Source organism: Haemaphysalis longicornis, unplaced genomic scaffold (genome assembly GCF_048455015.1).
Source record: "Haemaphysalis longicornis isolate Haplotype H1 unplaced genomic scaffold, Haemaphysalis longicornis Haplotype H1 scaffold_5, whole genome shotgun sequence".
Taxonomy (NCBI): Eukaryota; Metazoa; Arthropoda; class Arachnida; order Ixodida; family Ixodidae; genus Haemaphysalis; species Haemaphysalis longicornis.
In genome coordinates this window covers 136,724,714-136,742,061 of record NW_027526385.1, presented here as the reverse complement: position 1 = coordinate 136,742,061, position 17,348 = coordinate 136,724,714, and the positions used below count along the sequence as shown (strand labels likewise).

Sequence of the window (17,348 nt, the reverse complement as noted above, 5' to 3'; positions counted from 1 at the left end):
ATTTGATTCTTCCTACAGAAGGTGAGTGTTATGCACTGCGCTAGAAAGACGGTGCAAACAAAACCGTTGTCGTCGTCAATACCTCATTTTTGCATTACTTCCGCTGGAATATTGTCTTATTACTCTCAACTGTCCAGGCCCCACTCGAACATTTCTGACTATCTAGAACCCGAAAAGTTGTGGGCGCATTTGCCTCAACAGGTGTGGCATTATTTCGGATGGACCTTTTGAGGCTACCAAAAGACAGTAATTCCCCCGAGCTTTACCTAACTGTTGCCTTTCTGCTTTGACGCGTTAGTGAGCATATAGTCAACAGCGCTTTGCTACAACTAAAGTTTGCCTTCATAGAGACGTGGTAATGCGAGTTAGGTTATATTAGCATGCCTTGGGACAGATGATGCTTGCGTCATGGTTAATACGCGTGAACTAAAAAATACTGCGTTATTTTTTTTTCAGAGGTCGGTGTTCATTTAGACATTCTGGCTGAACCTTCAACATTGTCGGCGCACGCAACAACTGCACCAAGAACTGGCAGGCCATTTCAACTCTTCGTGCTTGCCTGATATGACAGCCATGCGCCCGACTGGTGTGTTTATGTATGTTTACCTTCCACTTACATTTGTTTCTCTGAATTTGTATGACATGATTCTCTTAACTATTCGTTCTTCCAATTTAATTTACATTTTTCATTCATTCCTTGATTTTTTTTGCAGATACAACCAAAGAACAAGGAAGCACACACCGGAAGGCGACCAGATCAAGTTCTCAGCACGAGCAAATGTATTATGTTGCCTGTAGATAAATGTTACAAAGTGCCAGGTATTTTCACCAAATGTTAAAAAGAAGGTCAGCATATATCAATGCGTTCATACATGTGATGTGCGTATTTCTGAGTATGAATGGAATAGTTGTTCAATTCAAGAACACGATATTCGGTGTCTAAAAATATTTAACTTCGGGCGAGTATTCTGTATACTGCAAATATTGACACGCATCAAAATTTGCGATGTGATATTGTTATCTAGCTAGCCACTAAGCTCACTCTAGCCCCGAAATTCAACGTTTATTAATAAATCACGATGTGTACACATTGGCAAATGTAAGGAAGCAAATGCAGGTTCTAGTTTACTTTCTTCCATTCCCTTTCACTGCTGCTCAAGAGTACTTCACTTTCTCTGTACATTTACAACACTTCGGACAAACAAATTGATGTAAGACCAACTGTACAGCTCCTGTTAGCCTAAAGCAAGTTCGTGCAAGAAGCTGAGAGGAAGTAAGCTTTATTGGAGCAGCTCATTTCTGATAGACACTATGATTCTATGCTCTGGTGATCGAGTAGGTGTCTTCTTTGTTAATAGCGCTGTGTGGACCTTGCAGGTGGCCTTTAATCCTTTGTACACAAAGAAATGTGAGGGGTCAGAGTTTGTCGTGGAGGTCTGAAGACGTAGTAGCCCGGGTCATCTAGAAACAGGGATAAGCTTGTGGCAAAAGTGAAGAATGAGGAGGTGTGGGGCTTTGTACCTCAAGGGCAGATTGCTTTAGCGAATTGGATGGGTTGCCTGCGAATACCTCGCAAGGGCTGTTTGTATCAAATATAACAAGGGAGGTCACTGCTACACTCAGTTAGTAAGCGTGTGAAAATCCCAGTTCCCTCCAGGGCGCAATTTTACATGTAGCCACCGACTGCAAATTGTTGCACAAGTGGGTGAAAACTATTCAATCAATGCACCATGATGTCACTCCCAAAAATAGTGCACGCAGGCAGGTCTTGTTCTAAATTGTAAGGAATGGAAGATAGTAGATACTATTAGTTAACCCTACAAGGAGACCAAGAACATGAAGTCGTGTACCGAACTGTGCAGTGCAGTCCATGCATTGCAGCGTCAAATCGTATTTGAAAGTTTTGCTTTCTGATGTGCATGGTTTTTTCACATTTATCAATCACTGAAGCCTAAAAAGTGCTTTTAAAATTTTACTGTCAATACAGTATCAGGCCATCCACATTACTACTGGCAAAATTCAATATTTCAGTTCATTTATTTACACCTGAAAGGGCATTACATAAGGGGAGGGGGGGGCTTTTCAAGCGTTTCAACGCATACTAAAAAATAAGACGATGAGAACAAAAAGAATACAAGATTAACAAGGTGAACTTCAACTTGCAGCAAACGGTGTTAATCACGGTATATGGAACCAACAATGTGGCTCTTCGACGTTCAAGTGCGAGTCAACACATGATGCGTAATACGTTATTGTGCAGCTGGGTTCTGAAATCATATTTATCCTCTCTTGCTTATGGAAATTAAATTTCATGTCGCATTTTTACTGTGTAAATATGAACTTAAAATTATTTACACCGAACATGTTAATTACATCCTATATGTCATCAGCAAGTGAAATATCTCATTCATGAGTATTAATTACCGCACATGATTCGTAACCACCCTAGAGAGTAATAAACAGCTGTTACCACCGTTATGTACATCCTATTGTTGAACGGTAAAGCTACTGTTTATGCCAGCATCAAGTATAATAATTATTGGGCATGCAAAAAGCATTACTCTAATTAAACTAGTTAGCAATTACTACTTAGCAATTTTCCCGCAACAGAGCATTTCGGAGTACTTTTAAAATTTTCAGTGTTGGTAAAAAAGTCAGATAAATATTTTAACGCCTTAGGTGTTTTTTTTCTTTTTTTTTTTGAACTTGTGTGCTGCTTAGCGCGTGCTTGGGGCCTGTCGCACCCCGCAAAAGAGATAGAGAAAAAAATTCCGTGCCTCAAACACTCGCTCACGGTTTTAGTTCCATTGCTACGTTCAAATGTAGATATGTTCGCAGTAAGCGATGGAGTTCGCAATAACTATCGCTTTAATCCGAGAGAATTTACAAGCTTCTGTGTCCTTCGTAACCTGTTGCGACGTCCAAAAAGAAAAAAAAAGATACGGGCAGGAGAATATTGGAAGCAATGTGTGCCCTTTCTTCGAAATCTTAGCGCAAGTAAACGAGTTGTTATGGCGAAAAAAATGTTGTCACGAAAGCGACGTACACTTGCAGCGATCGAAATGAAATGATGTCCTGGCCTCTGTAAACTTGCGGATGTCATTAAACGATTTGTTCTCACTTGCTGCTCACTGTGGTCTGTGCCAGTCGAGGCCATCTGGTCACCTGGCGTAACATCACTTCACTAGTGCGGCGCAAGTAAACACGCGGCCAGCGTGCCAGCCAGGAATGCCAGGAACCAGCAGGAGCAGCGAGCCAGCGGCCGCCGTGCGAGGGCAGCCATGGTAATAAGGAGCCCAAGCGGCCTGTGCAAAAAGCATCCACCATGTTTACAAAGCCTTGTTTACAGCGCCATCAAGCGGGCTTTCTCGGTAGTTCACGACGCCGCCACTACGCTTTTTCTGGCACAACAGGCAAAGCTAGACCTTTGCTTCTCTAAAATCCTCCCTGTTCTGTGGTGGAGTTGTACACGCTTGTCGAGTGGCTTTGTTGTGGTTGTTTTCAAGACATTGGATTATTGTTTCGACGAAGATATGCCGCCTGTGATTTAAGGTAAGTGACAAGTCAACTTTTCGCGCTTTACTTGTGTATTTAACAGGGCAGGGCTGTTCCGTTCCGCGTTAGACGTTCGCGGCGCCGGTAAGCCCTAATGTTTTTGACAGCGGCTGATTTCGGGGGTTACGTAGATCTGCCTTTCGACCGCGGATATTGCGTGCGGGAGTAGCAACAGTAGGGCTGTTCGATTTACAGTCCCGGACTCATCGCAGATTCCCTGAAAGCAGTCAGGCATTCGATTTTCTCGTGCATCCTTATGGCTTCGGGGAATCCTCGGACTCCCGCGAAATATCCGCGGTGAAGTCGAGTCTGTAAATCTAGGAGCCCAAGTGTTTGTGCCGTTTGTAGGCTTTTTTTTGAGCGAAGTAGGATCAAACTGCCACGTTGGCTAAACGGTTTGTTGCTCGCAACCGATCGCCAATACGCGCGGTCGACCGCACCCGGTTGAGTTTGCAACAGTTGTTTTCTTTTTTTGTAGCTAGTTCTTTTTAAGAAATTGCGATATTGTGCTTCTTCGCATCATTTGTCGTACCTGGACTGGAGGGGTCCACTTTAGGTAACTTCTAGCCGAGGCACATGCAGTCTACACTACACTGCAGGGATTGTCATTTTTCAATGCGATCACTCAGTTAAGTACACTGGTACAAACAAGGCTCTCTGCGTTCATACTGAGGGTGCGATGGCTGGAATGGGCATCACACTCGTAAGCCCCGCACGTGCAGTTAATGTTTGAGTGTTCCAGCCGTTCGATACTCGCATAAATGTTTGTGCATGTGTATCAGTAGCACCAAAACCGCACATTCAACCCGAACTTCCTACCACGTCAAAACTACATGCGTATCGTGCGTCTGGTGCAGAGGCATAAGCAATGCTTGCCGTGCATGGGGAGCGTTGAAGCACTGCAACATTCACTACCGTCTCCAAATAATACACGGCCACGCGTTGAGCTCAGTTAAATTTTGTATTGGGCTCTCATTCTGTGGATGAGTGCACCCCGCACAAGAGCAAATGCTTAAAAAAAAGTGGGTCTCCTCTGGACTGGTTAAGGCCGAAGGTGTCTTTCTAGTAGGTTGTGTACATCATTGCACAGCAAAGAATACACTCTTTGTCAAAACACATGACTTGATGCAAATAAATATACCTCTAGAAAATATACCGCTCGAGAGTAGTTGGGAGAACAGCCTTTTCTATAGAGTTATGTCACACTGGAAGTTTTTTTCCTTATTTTTCAGAACAGGATAACCTCTTTCCCATGGCAATAATTTTTAAGCACTGCCTAGTGTCATTATTGTCACGGATTATTGGCAATAATGCATTATTGTCGTGTTTCAATTTTTTGCGGCCTATACCATTGTGTGCCATTTTTGAAGATCGTTTGAATGGGTTTGATGTGAATGTGAGCACAACCTCAAATCTGGTTCCCTATGCTTCCCTAAGACATCACGGCCATAATTGAGGCCTAATTAGATGCATGTTTTGAAGGAACAAAAATGGTTGCTATGATATTGACGGTACCAGTTGAAAACATGCACCGGCACATCATGTGGGCTTCAAGCACTGCGGGGGAAGGAGAATTGAACCTGGTTTAGGCTACAACCACCTAGAAGACACTTCAGAAACAAAAAAAATTGTTTCACTTGTATTTTTGTTCAGACATTCATCCCATAGCCTTTCCAGCCTCCTTCAGCATAATTGTTAGGGCAACGTTATCACCATTTAAGTCTGCGCTTTGTCACAGAATCATGGAGGCAATAATTTGCCGTAGTAGCAATGAGAGAGCTCATCTCGGCACCTTTTAACGCATACATGAACTGATCATAATGAACGGCATATACTTCCAAAGAGATAATTGAGTGAGAAACTTGATCCTTGACATTGTCACTATGCTGTGATACTCACTTCGGCCATCCTTACATTCATGTTAATGTGGTATTTTAACGTTCTCATATTCTCCCTTGGAGTGTGAAGAACACCTTGCTCGACACCTTATTATCACATTTAGAACTTTTAAGCGTTAAGGCTAATGCAACTTGCTTGTTCTTTGCCACTCACTTCTGTCTGGCAGGCTACTGACTGTTACACCATGCAGTGTAGATCAGCTGGCATGCCCTACTTTGATGATCTGGATGGACCTCTCATCAGATATCACTTGCTGTTTTTCAGGTTGGTTACAATAGGTGAGCACCTAGTTCTATACAATTATAGTACAATGCTATGACGTGCACTGTGAAATTCAGTTACCAGAACTTGCCTATTTTGACCGAGAGTGAGGTGCTTTAGTCTTCCAATAGCACTGTATATATATGCATGTCGGCTTCTTCACTTCAGCAATTTATTGCTGTCCGAGTTTGGAATCAGAGAATTCAGATGTATTGTATTTAACGTCTTTATGTATTGTTTAACCAGAACCTTTGCTGCCATTGTACATTGGACTGCTGAAACAAAAGCACGAAGCCGGGAGTTCTTAGTAAAAAAGAGAGAACTAGTATGCACAAGATGCGACATTTAGAAGTGACACGGCCGCTTGATGTCCCCCTTTTGGTGCAGCCCGCCGAATGCTCCTCACCGCCTGTGAGAACGATAGTTCTCTTTCCTTCCGCCGCTTCGCCTGTGGTGCACGCTATCGGTGATGCGGCGGCGTCTATTCGGAAAGTGGCCACACAATCAGCCATCCGCGCTAGCAGTTCTTGGTTCGGCTGTAGTGTTACTGCGCTTTGTCATGCTTCACTTGAGACACCTTGCTGAACAGGTTGCAGTCACATATTTACGTGGACTAGATGCATGGTCCTTAACATGAGATTGCACAATTCAGCTTATTTTGCTGGAATTTTCGATTCTGAAGCCTGTTTGTGAGTTTGGGTTTTTTTTTAAGGAACTGCGGGCAGCTGACGACGACAGGCGAAAATATTAAGGTGGCGCGGGACAGCTTCATTTTTTCTAGGTTCGGCTCAATGTGCGATCTGCTTAGGAGTCGAACTGGGTTCACAATTGACAACTTTTGTTGGATCTTAAAGGGGGCCTTGAAATAAAACATTCCCTAACTTTCTGCATTCCATAAAACATCCCTCTCTCTCTCTAGAAGATTTTTTCTGAGGTTCTTATTGAGGTGGTTTGGTCAAATAATAGGAACGATGGATCGCTTTCCCGCACTGGATGTAGCACAATATGCTGTAGTGTGTTCTCAACCGACACGCCTAGAAACATGGCGTTGTTTTTCTGGTGGCTGCCTGTGACAATGCGGATAATGAGGAACCCCGCCTTTTCCACAGAGTTGAGCACGCTAAAAGTCAGGTTACGGAGCCGGTCATTCTTCAGGTTCCCGGTAAAAAAATACCCTAAGGGGATAACGTCAGCCGGGGAAAGCCCCCACAAGACAAACCAAAGTAGCCTGCAGGCTATTTCAGTGGCACCGCCGGTTCGAGGTTCACAGCCGATATCAAGCCCGCAAATTTTGTCGACTTGAGAGCCATAAATCACTTTTTGCTGTATTGACATTTCGTCAGTAATCAGGCAGCAGTATGGCTCTTTTATTGACCGCTAGCTTTGTCCCTACACTTGAAGCCGTTCCTTTATTAGGTTTGTTACTCGAGTGTCTCCTGCAGAATGTCCGACGAGATTTTTAGTGGGCTTTGACACGGCAGCTTCAGCAGTTTTCTGCCCCCTCACATGCTCGTAACCTTTACAGGAAGTCGCCTTCCACAACACTTTCCCGCAACGTGGGTTCCTGCCTAGTCAGCGCCTTATCACTACTGATAATCTGTTCCATGACAAATTTGGCACGCCTGTCTCCTTCTTGTGCGGCTTCCGAAAGGGTGTTTAGTGCTTGCACTGCTCGGTTGTCCTCATAGTGTTTTACTTTCTTTAAATTCATCACCGGTTTGCTGAAGTTTTTGCAAGCCTTCGTTTAGTGTGCACTTTCACCTCAAGACGGTGTGCGTTTTTTTTCGTCGCTTCAATGCATCCAACCAGGTTAAATGTCATCTGGCATTCTTCACCTTTCAATTTACTGTGTTCCTAACCTTCAACACACTCGCCTGAAGCTACGTTTTCTTGCGTCTGGTATTCACTGGCTGCGCTTTGAGCGTAGAATTCTTTAGACGAGGGTGTATTGCTTTTTCCCACCTGCTGCTAAAAATGTTCTATTGAAATTCTCGCTTGCATGCATGTACGCTTGCATCTTCCTAAAATCGTTTCCCAGGAACGGCATTGCCACCATGCGATGCCTTTTAGAGCAGTGCAGGTCAAGAGCACTGTTCCATGACCTGAATGTTGTCCTAGCAGGATGGTTTCCACTTAATTTGGTGAAAATGTTCTTTTTCTGCAGATTTCTGATTTTTGTGGAGAAGAGAAATGGCAGAAGCAAGGGACCACATCGGAGCGACCATCTCAGAATGTTTAAGGAGGATTGTGAAATGTTTGTATACATTTGTTTTGAGTTGATGTGGATTGTATAAGCTTTAGTGTGTAACTTAGTTTATTTTTTTCTTTTCAGCTGCCCACCTGTTCGAAGATAGTCACCATATTTGAGATTTTATAATATATTCAACGTTAAAACCAAGTTTATTTTGTGTATATATTTAAGCACCCCAGCACACACCTCTACGCTCTCATAAAATGCTTGATGAGTTTTCAGAGCATTGTACCAGTATAGCAGAAGAATGATCACGACATGAATGGACAGAGCAAAACGCAAGTCACGCAAGCTTACTTATTTACTACAAATATTACTTTATAAATTTATTGACAAAAAATGAAATCAGTTTTTAATTAGCATTGCGTAGAACCTTTTCTTTTAATGTCATCATTTTTTGTGTAATTTCGCATATCTGCCGTCATAGCGTCACCCAACCTGCCAGCATCGACGCTATCATTATCAGCATGCCGTCAGCTACCGACGTACCGACGTCTACCAGCATGCCTACATCCATCACCCTGCCATCATGCCAGCATGCAGTCATCTGCCGTCATGCCATCATTATTGCCATCACCATAATCCACCATATTGATGTTTGATGGGTTCCATCAACTCTACATTTTCAATAGGGCTGTTGCGCACTTGGGAGCTCCTCTTGCTCCTTCCCACGAATGTCCCTAGTCACAAAGGCCTAAATATTTGAAATTCCAGTGTGGAAGGGGCTTTCCTATCACGTTGAAATGGTCGTAGCTCATCGCCATAGCCCTTCGGGTATTCTCGTGTTCAAACTGAAACCTGGCAGGTCTTAGGTGAACTTGGCATCTTTTTGTCTGGGTACATAAAGGTTGACCAAGTACACCTAGCGTGCAAATCGGGCTAGTGTGCTCTCCGCCTCTCTTTTTTGTATTGCAGCAAACTCCTGTTGATGATTCAGCAGTTCTTCATTTTGCGATAATTGAATACTGCTGGCAGATGCCAACTCTTAGATTGCTTTCCCTACACTTGGGTTTGTTTCCGTGCTAGTGAGAATGACGGCGATGATATTAGTTCATTTCACAACACTGGAGATTATTTTCATGTCTATCATCACTCCTCACATTGCCAACACCATCATTGCCATCATTATCATAATGGCCAGTATCATCATCAGCTCGTTTGTAGTTACTGCAAAACAAATGCGTCTCCCAAAGATGTCCAGCAAATTGTGTAGCGCGTTCACCGAATCTGCTCTCTGGCCCCCATTTAATTCGTATATTCATCATCTAAGCTTTACAGTAGCGCGCAAAGACATGCCTAGAAAACTTAAACATTAAAAATGTGCACTGCATGACCACCTAACAGAAAACCGCGGCAGAAATTTGCTCGCATACTAAAACTAGAAAAATCTCACCCAGGCTATTTTCGTTCTTGTTAAGTCATTACATATCAAAGTAACTTGAAAGTACCTTGGACATCGCCTTTTTCAAATCACCGAAAAAGCACACTCTGTCCAATACAAAGTATGCCAGCGCACCTTGCCAGAAAAGGGGTGGCGTCTTGTACCGGCGGCAAGTAAGTACAGCAAAGCAGACGCGGTCATGCCCCTTGGCCCTTGCCTAGGTTCCGACGGTCGCACGGGACGTCGATCTACTGCGTGGGAAACTACCAATGGCAGAAATCTGCGCAGCCTATACTTGCCCCGGTGAGCTATCCTGCCACCATAAGCTTAGATGTTGGATCCTCTGGCTTTGTTTCCACTCGCACCATGCTGCTGCAGCAACATGTGGCCGGTGCAGTGAACATGATCTGTACTCCTGGATACGCACTACTAAATGAGCTGGATCAGTCAGCAAATCTTTTTTTCATGAAATAAAAAGTGGTGTTTACACGGGACTCACCCGTCTTATAGATATACAACGTTGTACCTATCGCTTGAACACTAAAGAAAGCCCTAACCCTTAAAATTACAGCACCCAAACACAAAAAATGTATTACCCATGCGCACACGTCCTTCGAACTCTTCTAAACAACAAATAACACGATTACTTGATACGCTGGAATTGCACGGGCATAATCAAAAATCTTGATCGCACTTTAATAATTTTCGTAACATGAGCTCACTCATTGTCTACAGAAGGCACACTCAAACCATAATGCTACAAACGTCCTTACGCAGCCCACCATTTTCGCTAAACGCCTACTTCACTGCGCCAACTCTTCAAACGGTGTTTTTCTCCAAAAGGAGACCGCTACGAACACATGTAGTTCATGAGAAATGTATACCCCCTTACCTCTGTTGAAGGTATGCGCCTCGCAAATAACCACGACATTTTACTGCTTTATCGTGTTGCCTTCCACCCTGTCCTTTCTTTGTCTTTTGGAGTGAATACTTCTGCTAAAAGGCTAGCTACAATTGACCCCACGCCTTCCCAAAAGCCACGGCTCTCCTACAGATGCACACTGTTAGCTGTCGTGCAGTAAGATTCCCTTGTGACGCGACATGCACCAGGGTAATATTTTTTTCTTCCCCTCTCAGCCTTCGAAGTAATAGCATTGGTAGGTCACTTGTCTCCTTCATTGGCGATTGGTGATAAAAACCGCACAAACCTGAGAGCGTTATTATGTATTTATGTCTAAAATTTAGAACTAAATTAGGCGTGGCAGTTTGTGGGGCAATATTACCTCGTTGGCTAACCACAATATTTCTATTGTACATCTATCTCGAGCATCAGTCATTTTGTTTAGAATTTCCAAAGCGGAATAAAGAAATGCCCACGTTTTTACTCATCTGTATCCACCCCAGATCGAGATAAGTGCCTAACTGTAAACGTCAACACGTACACAACAAAAACAAGTATAATTTTATAACTAGGTCACCACCTATTAATTACATCATGACATTACTAAAATCTTCCGCTAGCACATCTCTAATTCAGCGCTTCACTACGCTATTGCACAATGCTTTATACTCAGAGATAACTTTCTGTGCCAATGCATTCACGGCCACAGAGCCGAACCATGCAGTGTAGGTGCGCTGCAGGACGTAGTTGAACAAAAATAATTTGTTGACTGCAACCGAATCAATTAAAATGTGTAGTTGTTATTTTCTGGCCTTTTATTGATAAAACCACTAAAATATTGGCCATAGTATGTGAAACAGAGACCATTATAGTTTATACTTCTGGGTTTGTTTGGTTGCGACGTTAGCCACTGGCATCGCATAGGTTGTGTTTAAAACAAAGTAGTATCCTCGCCAACACTATCTTCCTTTCTCGCCGGCAGCTCGCCACTTCAATTGCTGCGTAGGAGTTCCAAGAAGCTAGAGAACGAAAAGCTGTCAAAACAAACAAATCCAGCAGTATGCAACGAATACTTACGAGTGAGACTGACGGAAAAGGAAATCTCCGTCGTTTTCGCGTTTCGTTTGGTTAGCCAACTTTCCGGCGTAGCGACCGTGTTGTCGCATGGCTGAATTCGGATATTCTGCGTAGTACCCTGAAGTCCACATTTCTAAAAGCTTTGTTTGGTGAGGAGCAGACCCCCCCAGTTACTGTAAAGACAAAAGTGCAGTGGTACGATAGTTTTACCCCGGCTGCTGTTCGACGATGCAGCTGCGGTTTATGCCATCTCAGTACACTAGCCAACGACAATGCCTACTGCCGATAGAATTAAGTTTGTTAGTGGCTTCGTGCATATGAGACCCCGAATTAGAGAGGGGCAAGGTCGCTTACCGAAAACGCTTTCAAGAAAACCCATTTAACATCCGAACATGCAGGAAAGCTGGCACGGACGTTTTACGGAAAAATGCGGTTTCTTGTATTTTTTAACTATTACTCCTGCTTCACCGCTCGCCAAACTCAACGTACCGGCAAACTGTAATATTGCTACTCGCTGAAACGCGTTCATGTGGTCGCGACAAACACTGACCACCAGTTCAAAACCCCTCAGTCAGCGTATTCCTATTGTTGTTGTCTTTCACTAGAACTAGTTTGTAAATCCTCCCGCGAAGCTTCCCATGCACCTCTAGGAACACCTTAGAACCGACGAAAAAATTGCGAAGTATTTTACTTAAACCATAAATGTTAAGAAGGCATCTTTAGTATGACATTACAGCGAGGTACATTTAATATAAAAGAGGCAACCTATTGATCTAACAAAAGCTTCTCAATTGGCTCTGATTCCAGCGGGTGCTGGCCATAAGTATGAAAACCAATGTAATCTAGAAACAAACACCAACAAAAATAATATCACACACACCCTCCTAGTACTATTTAAAAAACATAAATACACAAACAACTGTCAAACTGTACGCCAACGATTGTATATTATACAACAAAATTGTGTGTGCTGAGGATCAGACTAGGATAAATCGTGAGTTTGAAAAATTTGTGGATTGGTGTAGGCAGTGGCAAATGAGCATTAATTTTGACAAAACCGTTTTTATAAAAATAACACACAAGAAAGCCCCTCTTTCCCACATCTATACTGCTGGTGACATTAGGCTGACTGAAGTGAACCAATATAATTACCTGGCCTTGTGGATTTCTAACGATCTTAAGGAATAAGCATATGATACTGTCTCGGCTAATTCTTTTCGAAAACTCTTCTTTTCAAGACGTGCCTTAAAATTTGCAACCCTCTCTGTACACCTTCTAGCTTACAACACAATTATTCGTCCCATACTAGAGTATGCGGTAATTATTTAGGATTCATACACTCATACCAATATTAAAAAACAAGAAAACATTCAAAAGAAGGTGGTAGGGTTTATATACATTTCTTACGGGCTCACATCGATAACTGCACTTCTCCATAAGAGCAACCTGCCCACAGTATCTGAGCGGAATCGAATCCTACACCTTAAATTTTTCTATCAAATAGTTACTGGACAGTATGCTATTGACACCTCAAACAACTTTCACCTTTAAACTGGTTACGATACAAGACGCCGACATACGCAACAGTGACACCACTCAATCCACGCAACAACTGTTTCAAATTCTCATACTTCACAAGAACCATTGTCGATTGGAAAAACCTCTCTAACAATGCGGTAACCGAAAATTCACTATCTATTTTCGAGTCGCACCTGCTCACATGATGCATCTTCTTCTGTTTTCTGTCTATTGTTGTATATGTTTGTGTGTGCATTTTGCCGCGAAAGTTACTCATGCAAATTATGTTTCTCCCACCCTGCTAAGATCCTGAACAAAGGTCGCAGTGTAAATAAATAAATAAATAAATAAATAAATAAATAAATAAATAAATAAATAAATAAATAAAAACTAATAGGACGACGGCAATTGTACGGTGCTGAACGAAATGGGTGCACGCAATTATAAAATAGAGCTTTCTGTGTTTTACCCGACAAAATGATTCGCAAAGGCAAATGACAGTAATCAGTAAAACGTAATATCCGCCTTCACTGAGCTATAATTGTAGATGAAAGCGCTAATACAACTCGTCACAGGCGGTGCGTACTCATGCCAATATTCCTAAAGGTTTTGCAACGTAACTCATTTGTAAAAAAAAGGCAAGGAACCAACGTACCACAAAACTTCAAAATAGAGCTCCTAATTTTGCACTAGTAAAATTGTAGAATAAATTTTGTATGGGTAATAAACATAGCCTTAAGCGCTGATTCAAGCATTTCTTTTATCAATATATTTCCCCATTTCCGCTTCTTGTTTTCGCTACAGTTACTGCCGCACCAACTAGAGGCAAAATTGTCGTAATGGCATGCCATAAGTATGAAACAATCTCTGTCGCCAGTTGAGACATACAGTAATGCTTTTCAGTTTAATTCCCGTAAAGTTACACGAGACGCCGTGTTTAAAACGGCTGTTTGAACGCTACAACGTGCTAAGACAAAGATCCGTTATTTTAAAATTGCAAAACCGTAATTCGCACCCACTGCCACCTACACGTTTACTGTATTCAAATACCTATTTTGCTCTTTGCTGAGAATCAATTTTCAATCAGCGCTTTTCGAAACATATGTGCAAGTTCACCGAAGTGTACCGCGCGCATGAGCCGAACGAATTTCAACACGTGCGCGCCATGTGACGGTAAGAACAGACTGATGAGTTTCTCCCATGCCTAAATGGATCTATTCTATCCCTACGAGACGACTACGCGCCGTCAGAGAAAGCATCTTCAGAAGTAGCTAGGCACAGCGCGCAGACCTCACTCAAGCTTGGCAAGCCTCACCGTATTTTTGATACCTCAGCCAAATGGAGTCATTTTTTTTGCTTTGCTACATCAGATACTTGCAAGGTGTGTTTACGACGCAACTGTGAACCTGCGTTACGCAAAAACAATGCACATGGCATTCGCAACGCATGCAACGTGAACGACCATACGCGAAGCGAACACTAGAAATTTGAGCCTGTTGTAAAGTCATAAGGAACAAATAGTGCAAATAAATGAGCTACAGACACTGCATTCACCTCTTTAGCTTGTACTACGCCCTTCAAATGTTTCTGGCTACTATGGACACGCGACGCGCAAATGCATATCGCGGTTACAATACTAGCGCTTAGCTTTGCGACATGAACCACAACAATACCTTTCTTTTCCAGTCATGGAATTGCACCAACTGAAAAAAACTAAAATCGCTTAATGGGCCTGCCACGTTGAAAAAAAAACAGCCGTATGCATCAGTTGCGCGTGGAAGAATGCGGCACCTACATTTAGTGCATGAGTATACCGTGCCGCTCTCCCTCCATGAGCTGAAAGTCATTTAAGAGCTGTAAAACAATTCCATATGTAAAGCACGTAAATAAAAATTATCAGTGGCGGAGCCAATTTGAGTATAATACATTATGGAGTTCATATCCAACCCAAAAAGTACTATGCTTTTATTTTCTATGTAACTTTGCAGTGTCGAGGCAAAATTGCTCTTTACGTTTATGTTGGTGCAGCCTCGGGGCTCTGTAGGCATTTTTTGTTGCGAAGAACGACAACACTGAGATAAATAGCCCCATCAATGAAAATATTATACCTATAGGGCAATGCGTACTGTATACCGGTTTTACAACGCAAACATCAGAACATTTTTTGTAATTTCATTTTCTGTTTTCGGGGTTTTGAAGTCTTCCCGCAATTAGAGTAGAATAAACCGTATCAGCTACTGCATAAGTCACACACATGAAACAGGCCGTCTATTTTAAATGTTGCCGAACGTTGGCGGAGGGGCATGTATTTGTGTGCAGATGTCGGGCTCCATCTTAAATTCTTCGCCCAATCGCAAACTTGCCATACAACGTGAAACAGTGTCATTACAGGAACAATACAGTTCATTCAAGAGAATGGTTCATGTAATTACAATGTAGCGTAGTAATAAGTAGCTTATTTCAGCTGCATGTGCGCGTGGATAACAAGTATCATGCGCTTAGTTTCCTCTTTCTCTAGGTAATTCACACACATAATGCCAGTGAAATGCGAGGTAAAGCTGGTTAATTCGACGTTTTCTTGGTCGTTCAGGAGGGCAAACACGGGGTGGAATGCCAAGGAATCTCAATTTTATGGTAATGTGCAGAACCATTCCCTGCTGCTGGCCCACCGCCCTTTATTTCGTACAAAGGTCTTCATATCTTAGAGCGGTCACAAATTATCCCAAATAGAACACTTCCCACTCGAGGAGAAAAAGCCTCACGAACTACCTTAAGGTCAATTAGAAACCTATTTCAATGCAAATAATTATCTCGCTCTTTCCTAGAGTTTGGGTTGATTAAGTACTACTGATGATGATGCCATCATTGCCACCTTCCTGATATATTTCTACAGCAATGATTGTCTTCACTCAGTAAGTCTCCTCACTAGCATGCAATTTTCGGTTTCCCAAGAAGACATGCCAGCTAAAGATTTTTTTTTGTTTGGACAGTTCCACAGCCCTCCAACTACAATTATACATTTTCTTGCTACTTTAGTATACTTCTACGTAACGTGTCAGTGACTTTTACTTTAATAAAGTGAAACCAGTAGATACAACCACATCTTCGTCTACACCACAGAACATTGCCATCATAGTATATCGCTGCTATGAATGAGTCTACAGGCATGTACACACTTGGGTGGGTGTACACGCATACGAAGCCGTGTTTCACAATAAACATTTAGATTTGCTAACGTCATAGCAAAACGAAGCGGTAAAATTACAAACAAAAGGGTTATTTAAATTATTCCGGCACCCAGAAATGCTTAGCCCAAGCACCGCTCGGTTTTAAAATACTTTTTTGTAATGGTTAGCATCAAATACCCCTAGCTATTTTGTGTACTTTCTCTTTTTTTAAGGAAATCTTGTCAGTAATAATATTTTCTACAAACCCCGTATACCTGCCGCTAAATTTCAGTACTTCAGGGTAAATAAATTGTAGTCATTTTCAAGCCGCTTCGTACAGGCAAGAAAGCTAAATATTCTCCCTTTCAAGTAAAATACCGAAGCCATTTTTTTCGTCGGGGTGAACCACCCTAAGCAAGCTTTATTGTGTTATTTGCGGTTATCAGAAATATTTGTTTTTCTGAAAAAAACATTCTTTTCGCAATTGCTCTTGGTTTTGAATACGATGAAGATAAGGAGATTCTAAAAGTCGAATATTAATTATTATTGCCGTTTCCCCAGCAACCTTTCCGAATTTCTCTTCTTAAAAATTCACTAGGTAACCTAAACTTCCCATTGGCTTCGAAGTGTCTGCTATTAGTCATTCCTGGTCACTGTGACCTACGAAATTAGACTGAAATTTTAATGACACCGCAAACGGAACAGCACGAAGATACGAATATGAGAATTTAAGCAACCATTTTTTTTCACAATCTGGCTTAGACCAGCAATAGCATTATATGATTATGAAATACGACGCAAAATACCACTTAAACGTTTCAATCTTTACGGCAATTAGAGGCTGTTTTTATTATTATAGCGTAACATATCTGTCCAATATTTTATCAGAAGGTGCAGTTTTAAAGTGGGCGTTTGTCATTGGAATGAATGTTTATCGGGCACTAGGTAGTGACGTACCTGTTCGATGTAAAAACTCAGTATTCTACTTTTCGTTTAATAAATAACGGTGTGGGATGAACCAAACGTTGAGAAAATGTTCAATAGCAAGAACCGCGCTTTTTTGTCTGTTTCATAAGGTACGGTGTGTTATGTACATGGGCAAAATAATTACGAATTGCGCCCCTATGATATTTTTTAATGTAGCAGTGTTGTTTTAGGAACTTTCTGGAAACTTCACAAGAAATATTATCCTGCAAGAAGGACCTTGAATAAATCATCATCATCATCAACAACAGCATATCTACGCCCACTGCAGGGCAAAGGCCTCTAGCAAAAATCTCCAATTATCCCGGTATTGTCCTAACTGCGACCAATTTGACCCCGCAAACTTCTTGATTT

The 17,348-nt window shown here is 42.1% G+C and overlaps 1 long non-coding RNA gene across 1 annotated transcript; it reads left to right on the top strand.

Moving 5' to 3' along the window:
* Positions 1 to 440: 440 nt before the first annotated feature.
* On the top strand, positions 441 to 816 carry LOC144139412 (uncharacterized). The gene is made up of 2 exons (XR_013316196.1): positions 441 to 586; positions 714 to 816. It is a non-coding gene; the product is annotated as an uncharacterized LOC144139412 (long non-coding RNA).
* The last annotated feature ends 16,532 nt before the right edge of the window (positions 817 to 17,348 follow it).